Here is a 7,620-nt window from a genome sequence, read left to right on the forward strand (position 1 = left end):
GTAAAACCGAGATTTTGTGTGTGTGTGAATGTGATCCACCTTTTGTCTATATCTAGAGCCCTATATGGAGAGCAGCAGTGCAACGTTAGCTCTATGTACATGGCTTTCTGCCCCAGGAGATGAAGTGACATATGTGCAATTGTGCTTCGGTAGAGCCTAACAGTGGTGCATTGCTTCACTGTCTCTGAATGCAGGGTGGCAGCTCAGGCTGTAAGCAATACACACACGCACGCACGCACACATACACACCACCCAATGCAACCACTCAGGGACACAGCATTTGGAAATAGACAGGCAAGAAGCAGGAGAGCCCCACTTCACACAACATAAGTGGCAACCGACTCCTGGTTCCAACTCTAAGGTTCTTTTTTTTTTTTTTAATTTTTTTTTGTTCATTTTTTATTTATTTATTTGGAGCAACAGACACAGAGAGAAAGACAGATAGAGGGAGAGAGAGAGAATGGGCCCGCCAGGGCTTCCAGCCACTGCAAACGAACTCCAGACGCGTGCGCCCCCTTGTGCATCTGGCTAACGTGGGACCTGGGGAACTGAGCCTAGAACTGGGGTCCTTAGGCTTCACAGGCAAGCGCTTAACCACTAAGCCATCTCTCCAGCCCTCTAAGGTTCTTTGAGGTGTTAAAATGAAAGCACCCAGGTCACCTCGTCCTTCTCGGCCCCAAGTAGAGTCTAGGGAGCAAATGCTGTGAGGTAGATACTCCTCTGTTTTGGTTTGCTGAGGAAAGATCTTTACAGGCTTGTATGCTGAGCCCATGCTTGTCTGTGAGCCCTATGATTTCTAGTCCACATGATTTCTAGGGCACATAGGCCACTCTTTGAATAATTGTGAACTTTTCTTAAACAAATGATTCTGTTCCAGCATATGTGTGGAAGGCTCCACATAAATTAGCCCATTGGGTTTCCACAACTACTTTATGAATCTTTATTATGATTGTGCCCATTGAGCAGAGAAAATGGAAGCTTAAGAGATCAGTAATCTATTCAAAGATGCTCAGCTAGCCAATAATTAGCATAAAGGAAAATCCAAACACAAGTCTCCATGAGCTGAACCCACTACAGTGGACTTCAGGTTTCAATGAGAGATGTGTGTTTCTGAGGAGACTAGGCTGCCAAGAGAGAGAAGGGGTGGAAAAGAAAGATTTAAGAGAAAGGATTTTGCAAGTTTTCTTACAGTCATGTGTGATGACCATGGTGAGTCAATATGTATCATTTCTCAAGGAGGAGGATAAGTCTTTTCTCGTTCATTCATTCATTCTTCATTCATTCAATTATTATCAATCCAAGCATTCTCACAGTATGTCCTATGCTGGTCATCGAAAATATAACATCAAAGGAGACTTTGTCTCTAGTCTCAGTAAGCTCAGTCTAATAAGGGAGACAGACTGATAAGGAGTCACTTATAAGTGATTACCCTGCCATATGACACATGAAGAGCACCGAATCAGAATGAACTTAATGTCATAGAAAGAACAAAGGGCTTTGAATCACCTTTAAAAAACTGGATTGTATAACCTTGAGCCAGGTGAAATTCTTTGAGCTGTATTATTTTTTTTTTTTTTGCAGGAAAACAATAATACTAACCTGGTTACATGAGCAACCCTAAAAGAATTGTACAGGGGATCAAGTGAGTTAACCTAAGTGAAAACATTATTACTTATTATCCTAATGACAAAGCTGGGAAATATGGAAAAGGCAAGTATGAAAAGGCATTAAATAGTGCAAATATTTCTATAGCATGGGATTACATAGCAGTGCAATAATATAGCTGTTGCTGCTACAGGAAATAGGTTGTCCTGGGACTTTGAAATCACCAGCCACTCTTTCAGGGAACAAGCTTTTCCATATGGTATTGAGGAGAAAAATATTTTCATCAACTTGCAAGTATAATTCCTTCTAGAGTAGGAGAATAAAACAATAGTTATTATGTTCCATCAGCTCTCAGAGAAATCAGTCAGCGCATATATGTCTGCTGATCACAGTCATGTGCCCATTATTAAGGTTGTTTCTATGGGGATTTTCAAAGAGCTCAGTGGTTTGCTAGAAAGAAACCATATTTATTCAGTAATTAACCACTAAGTTTTGCAGCTAAGAGGTCATGGGGAATGAAGGGAAAAGTCAGCACAAGCCTAAATCAACACCTTCATGAAAGAGGTGGGAAATGAATGAGGTGTTGAAGGAAGGCTAATATTTGGAACAGAAGAAAAGGGAGGGGAATGGGGTAAATGAGAAGAATGACAAGGCAAGAGGAAGCAGGCAAGGGGAGGACAAATAAAGGTAATAAGGAAAAGTCAATGAAGCGGGAAGGAGGAAGAGAACAGAAAAATGCATTAGTGCATTGCAAAGAGAAGAGCTGGCATGGAAGGGTGGAGCTAGGAGACTGACTTACAGGATGAGGCCAATTATGATCTAAACTGAGGAGTCTGGATTTGATCCTTCCATGAGTTGTTCTATGAGAGGAGATTGTCTTGAGAAGGGGTTTGCCATTTGAAGAACAAGTTGGAAGGAACTAAAAACAAGAAGTAGATGGTCAAACTCCCTGGCATTAGTTATGCTAAGGACAGTGTGCATGATAAGAGCTAAATGAAAGAGAGGACTTACCTTAGGGGAAGTTGCAGATATGTTTCGTGAATATACAAGATGAAGAAGGAAAAGCCAAGATTTTAACCATGCTGAAAATCAAGAAAGAAAATGCTGCCTCTAAAAGGGAAATGAAATATCTCAAAGAGGTGTTAGAATGTGCTCTGTTGGAGAGGATGGCAAGTCTCTCAAATAGAAATGATATCATAGGCGTAGTTGGGATGATGAAAATGAATAGCAAGGGCCAGATGAAGGCTGGGGATGTCATTGTGAGAGCTACTGGAGATGGAGGCCAACAGTCTCAAGGGGCAAATGCAGAAGAGACAAAGAAAGTTCCCTGGAGAACCTTGAGAAAAATGAGACATTAAAGAAAGCAAAGAAGAAGTAATCCTGGAGGGCTGGAATAGAATCCTAAGAGTTAAGCACAAAGAATCAAGTCCAGGAGAATGGTAACCAGATGCACAGCAGAGATTAAGACTGATGTAATAGAGGTTGGAGAGATGGCTTAGTGGTTAAGATGCTTGCCTGTGAAGCCCAAGGACCCATGTTTGACTCTTCACATCCCACATAAGCCAGACACACACGAGGATGCAAGTGCACAAGGTTGCACATGTGCACAAGGGGCCTATGTGTCTGGAGTTTGATTAAGTGGCTGTAGGACCTGGCACCCAATTCTGTCTCTCTGTCTCTCCCTCTCTCATTTAAAAAAAAAAAAATTGCAAAAATTGATGGAATAGAAAACTAAAAAAGCCATTATTTTTGTTAGGAAACATTTTTCAGTATAGTTGAGGAACAAATTCCAGCTTATATGAAAAGCAAGCTCTGGATGTCATGAAATGGACCCACCAGCAAAAGGGTTTCCATGGAAAAAAAGAATAGTGGGAAACTGGAAGGTTCAATAGAAACAACCACAGGAGTTTCTGAGACATAGAAATTAAGACCTATGGAGAGATGGAGGAACTTGATGTGCACTGTGGAAGCAAATCCCAGAGAGAATAGGAGTCCAGAGTTCATGTGAAGCAGTTATTTTTAAATAAGAGGAAAGAAAACACTTCCTTTGAAAATAAAAGAAAATAAGTCCACCTCATAGACATAGCTTTTGAGAGGTGAGAACGAGGGCACTTGAGATGTGTGCAAAGATAGCTCTAATCTCCTCCTGATCTGAAAATGGCCACATAGTATGAGTGGAAGGAAGCCTTTGATGGGTTAAGTTCCTGAGAATTCCAGACTGTCACTGCAGCATAACCTAGCACAACCTGACTGCATGCAAGGGGGAAGGTGCCTCCTAAGGTTAGGACAGTGGGGAGGCATTGGGACTTAAGGAAAGAAAAGATACGAAATAGCTGCAATCATCTCAAAATGGTTCAAAAAGATGCTTTATCTCAACATGCATTTGGAAAATATTCAAATCTGCCAAAATGTTAGAAACCAGACTAATGACCACCCAGAGACCCTTTGTCCAATTCACCAACGGCTAATATTTTACCACATATGTAATGTTTACAGACATACAGGCATACAGACTCTCGCACACCTTTCTTCCTTTCTTTCTTTTTTTTTCAAAACCATTTGAAAGTAATATGCTCACCTCATGAGCATCTCAGCATGCATCTTCTAGGAATGAGGACGTTCTCTTACAGAACTATAGTACTGTTACTCTATATGGAGAATATAATGGCTTTGATTGTTTAATGTTTCAGTTGCTTAATAATTCTCTTTTAAAATTGTGTACACCTGAGGTGTGCACCACAATGTGATATACCTAGAGTAGTGAGGGGACTACTGCAGTCAAGCAAATGAACATGTTTGTGATTTTTACATACTTTTTTGTGAAAAATATACTGAAAATTACTATCAGAAAATATACAGTATGCAATACAATATTCTTTTTTTAAAATTTAATTTATTAGTTTTCTTTTCAGTAAATACAGGCAGTTTGGTACCATTATTTAGGCTCATCTGTGACCTACTCCCTCCCATTAGACCCTCCTTGTTAATGAAAATGGGTCGTGCATTGTGGAGTTAGCCCCCAGTTATTGGTATGATAAATGATCATGACCCAACATGTGGCTCTGACATTCTTTCTGCCCCCTCTTCCACAAAATTTCCCTGAGCCATGTTGGGTTCATTTTTGGTCTGCTTCAGTGCTGAGGTGTTGGGGGCCCCTGAGGCTCTGGCTCTCTGATTTGGTAGTTGATTTTTCTCTGCGTTGATCTCCTTCCCCTTTGTGCTGGTATCCAGTTCACAGGAAAACATCACCCTTGCTTATATTCTTAACTATAATCTTCTTGCTGTAAATTAGACATACCTATCATACTTTCTGCCCAAATTTAATATACAGTAGTCTTATATAGCACACAGGCTGTATTCAAATCTTCCCAGTCATTTTGAAATTTATTTCATAGCTGTTCTTCCACCCTCATTTAGGATCCCATTGAAAACTACATACTAACTTGGTAAGAAAGGAGATAGAGTAGAAACAAAGATAGCTAGATTGAGGTCAGATGATAGATAGATGATAGGTAGGTAGGTAGGTAGATAGATAGATAGATAATAGGGACACTGAGAGAGGCAGAGATACAGAGATAGATAGAAGTAAACATGTGGATTGAGCACAATTTGGCATCCCAACTCTTTAGCAAGCCAGACTTGCACTGTGAGGAAGGAGGGGTTGTCAGCTATAAGGTGAATGTTTATTTGAAGACCACAGACCTTTACCTGAGATTTGTAATAAACATATCATGTGAAGAGGACGATGATGATGATGAAAAGGAAGATGAATAGTGCATAGCATCACAGGAAAATGACAATGTTCAGATAACTAATGAGCCAACAGGCAAAGAGGAAGTGGTAATATGATTTGGCAGTGCAAAAATTAATACTAATTAGACTTTTATACCCTCCCCAAACTGTTTAATTACCATGCATTAAATAATCAATCATTAAATCTATGTGAAATTAATTTGTTCTGAGATCTTTACAAATATATGCTCAATTCGCAATTGGCATGGTGAACTCCTCCCAACTTTAATTAATTAGAGCTGGCATTGGTGATGGGATGTTTATTTATGGACCAGGTGCAATTAAAGAGGAATGGCTATGCTCGCTTTAGAGAATGCTGAGATATGAGTGCTTAAGAAGCCTGGAATCTCACAGCTGGGTGTGACCTTAGTGGTCATTTACTTCAGAATATCATGGTAAATCTATGATAGCTGCAGTGTGAGGCTATCTGTTATTCTCAACATTTCAAAATAGCTAACAGAAATGCTAGATTGACTTATGATAAGCCTGTACTGGCTAGATAAAATAGCTGAGTTTTGTTTTGCCTTTGGCTGGGATTGTGTTCCTTCTTTATGCTAACACTGGTTATCTTCTTCTGACCAGACACCCCAATTATCAGCTGACTATGTCTTTGATGAAAAATAGATCAATTTCACTTCAATCATGGCGTTTCTTTGGTACTGGAGATCTCTTGAAACAAAAGGGAAGGGCAGCGTGTTGAGGGAGTGACCTGTGGAAATCCTTAGGATGAAACGATAGGGGCTGAGGTGACAGCTCAGTGGTAAAGCTCTTACAGTCATGAGGATCGAAGTTCAGATCCATGAAGCCACCATGAAAAGCCAGTTTCAGGGCTCAGGGACCACTGCTCAGGAGGTGGTGGAAAGAACATTGGCACTGCTCCTACAACTTGCCACGAAGTTTCTTTCTGGATACCGGGAAGACTCAAAACTCACCAAAGTGCTGAAAACAAGAGGTTCTTGAGAGTCCAGTTCGACATGTGACAGCTCTGTCACTTCCTCCGAGGCTCAGGGAGCGTGGTGGAAGAGGAGACATGAAGAATGTAGAAGGCAGAGGGTGGGGAAGAGCACTTGAGGACACTGTCCTCTGAAAAGGAAGGGACTGTTGTATTCATGACCTCAAAGTGAAGGTTGCTACTTCCATGAGAGCTGCACAATATTGGACCCATCAACATGTTGATATACAGGATGGAAGAGGGCAAGAAAAAGAATGAGACATCAAAATAAAGGAGAAACTACATGGGAAAAGGGTGGGGTTCACTGGAATGGGAGTTAACTAAAGGAGTACTGGGAGGGGATCATTACCAAATTACAGTAGGTTCATGTATTAAAACTCTCCATCAACAATAATAATTAAAAAGCCATATTCAGGGGGCTGCAGAGATGGCTTAGCAGTTAAGGGCACTTGCCTATGAGCCCTAAGGAGCCAGGTTCAATTCCCCAGTACTCACATAAGTGAGATGCTCAAGGTGGCACATGTGTCTGGAGTTCATTTGCAGTGGCTGGATGGAGACCCTGGCACTCCCAATTCTCTCTCTCTCTCTCTCTCTCTCTCTCTCTCTCTCTCAGATTAATAAGTACAGGCCAGCTAGCCTGGTGCAAACAGCAATGAACAAAAAGACCCTGTCTCAAGCGAAGGCAAGGACCAACACCCAAAGTTGGCCTATGACTTTCCCATGTGTGCTATGGCACACCTCCACATGTATCTACACACACACACACACACACACACACACACACACACTCTGGAAAATCACCTGTCTTGCTCCCAAACCTCCTTTTGTAGAAGAGAAGATTGCCCAAGTGATGTAGCCAAGTTCATACAGTGACTTATTAGAAGCAATTAACAGCAATCCTCCTGGTGCATCAAAGGTTAGTTGAGGAATAAATTTTGTAAGCTAACAGTGGGAGATCTGGTGACAGCCAGACTCAAGGAAAAATAAAAAAAAAAAAAATCAAGGAGGGTGGGGTGGGGGGCGGTGGTTACATTCAGGACAGTTGGCTGTGCCTTGGCTGCCATCACGGGATGAGCAGAGAGAGAAGTAGGGGGCACCACCATCAACAGGCTTCATTCAGTGACTAAGGGGTACTGGCTTGGGGACAAGAATAGTGGGAAGAAAAAGGAAATCACAAATGACCTTCAGGTTTCCTGGAGCTTTTGTTGAGGGAAGAAGGACAAGAGAAAGAACTGCAGGCAAATATTAGGAAATCGCCTCAGGAGACCTAG

This window comes from Jaculus jaculus, chromosome 3 (genome assembly GCF_020740685.1).
Source record: "Jaculus jaculus isolate mJacJac1 chromosome 3, mJacJac1.mat.Y.cur, whole genome shotgun sequence".
NCBI classification, from domain to species: Eukaryota; Metazoa; Chordata; class Mammalia; order Rodentia; family Dipodidae; genus Jaculus; species Jaculus jaculus.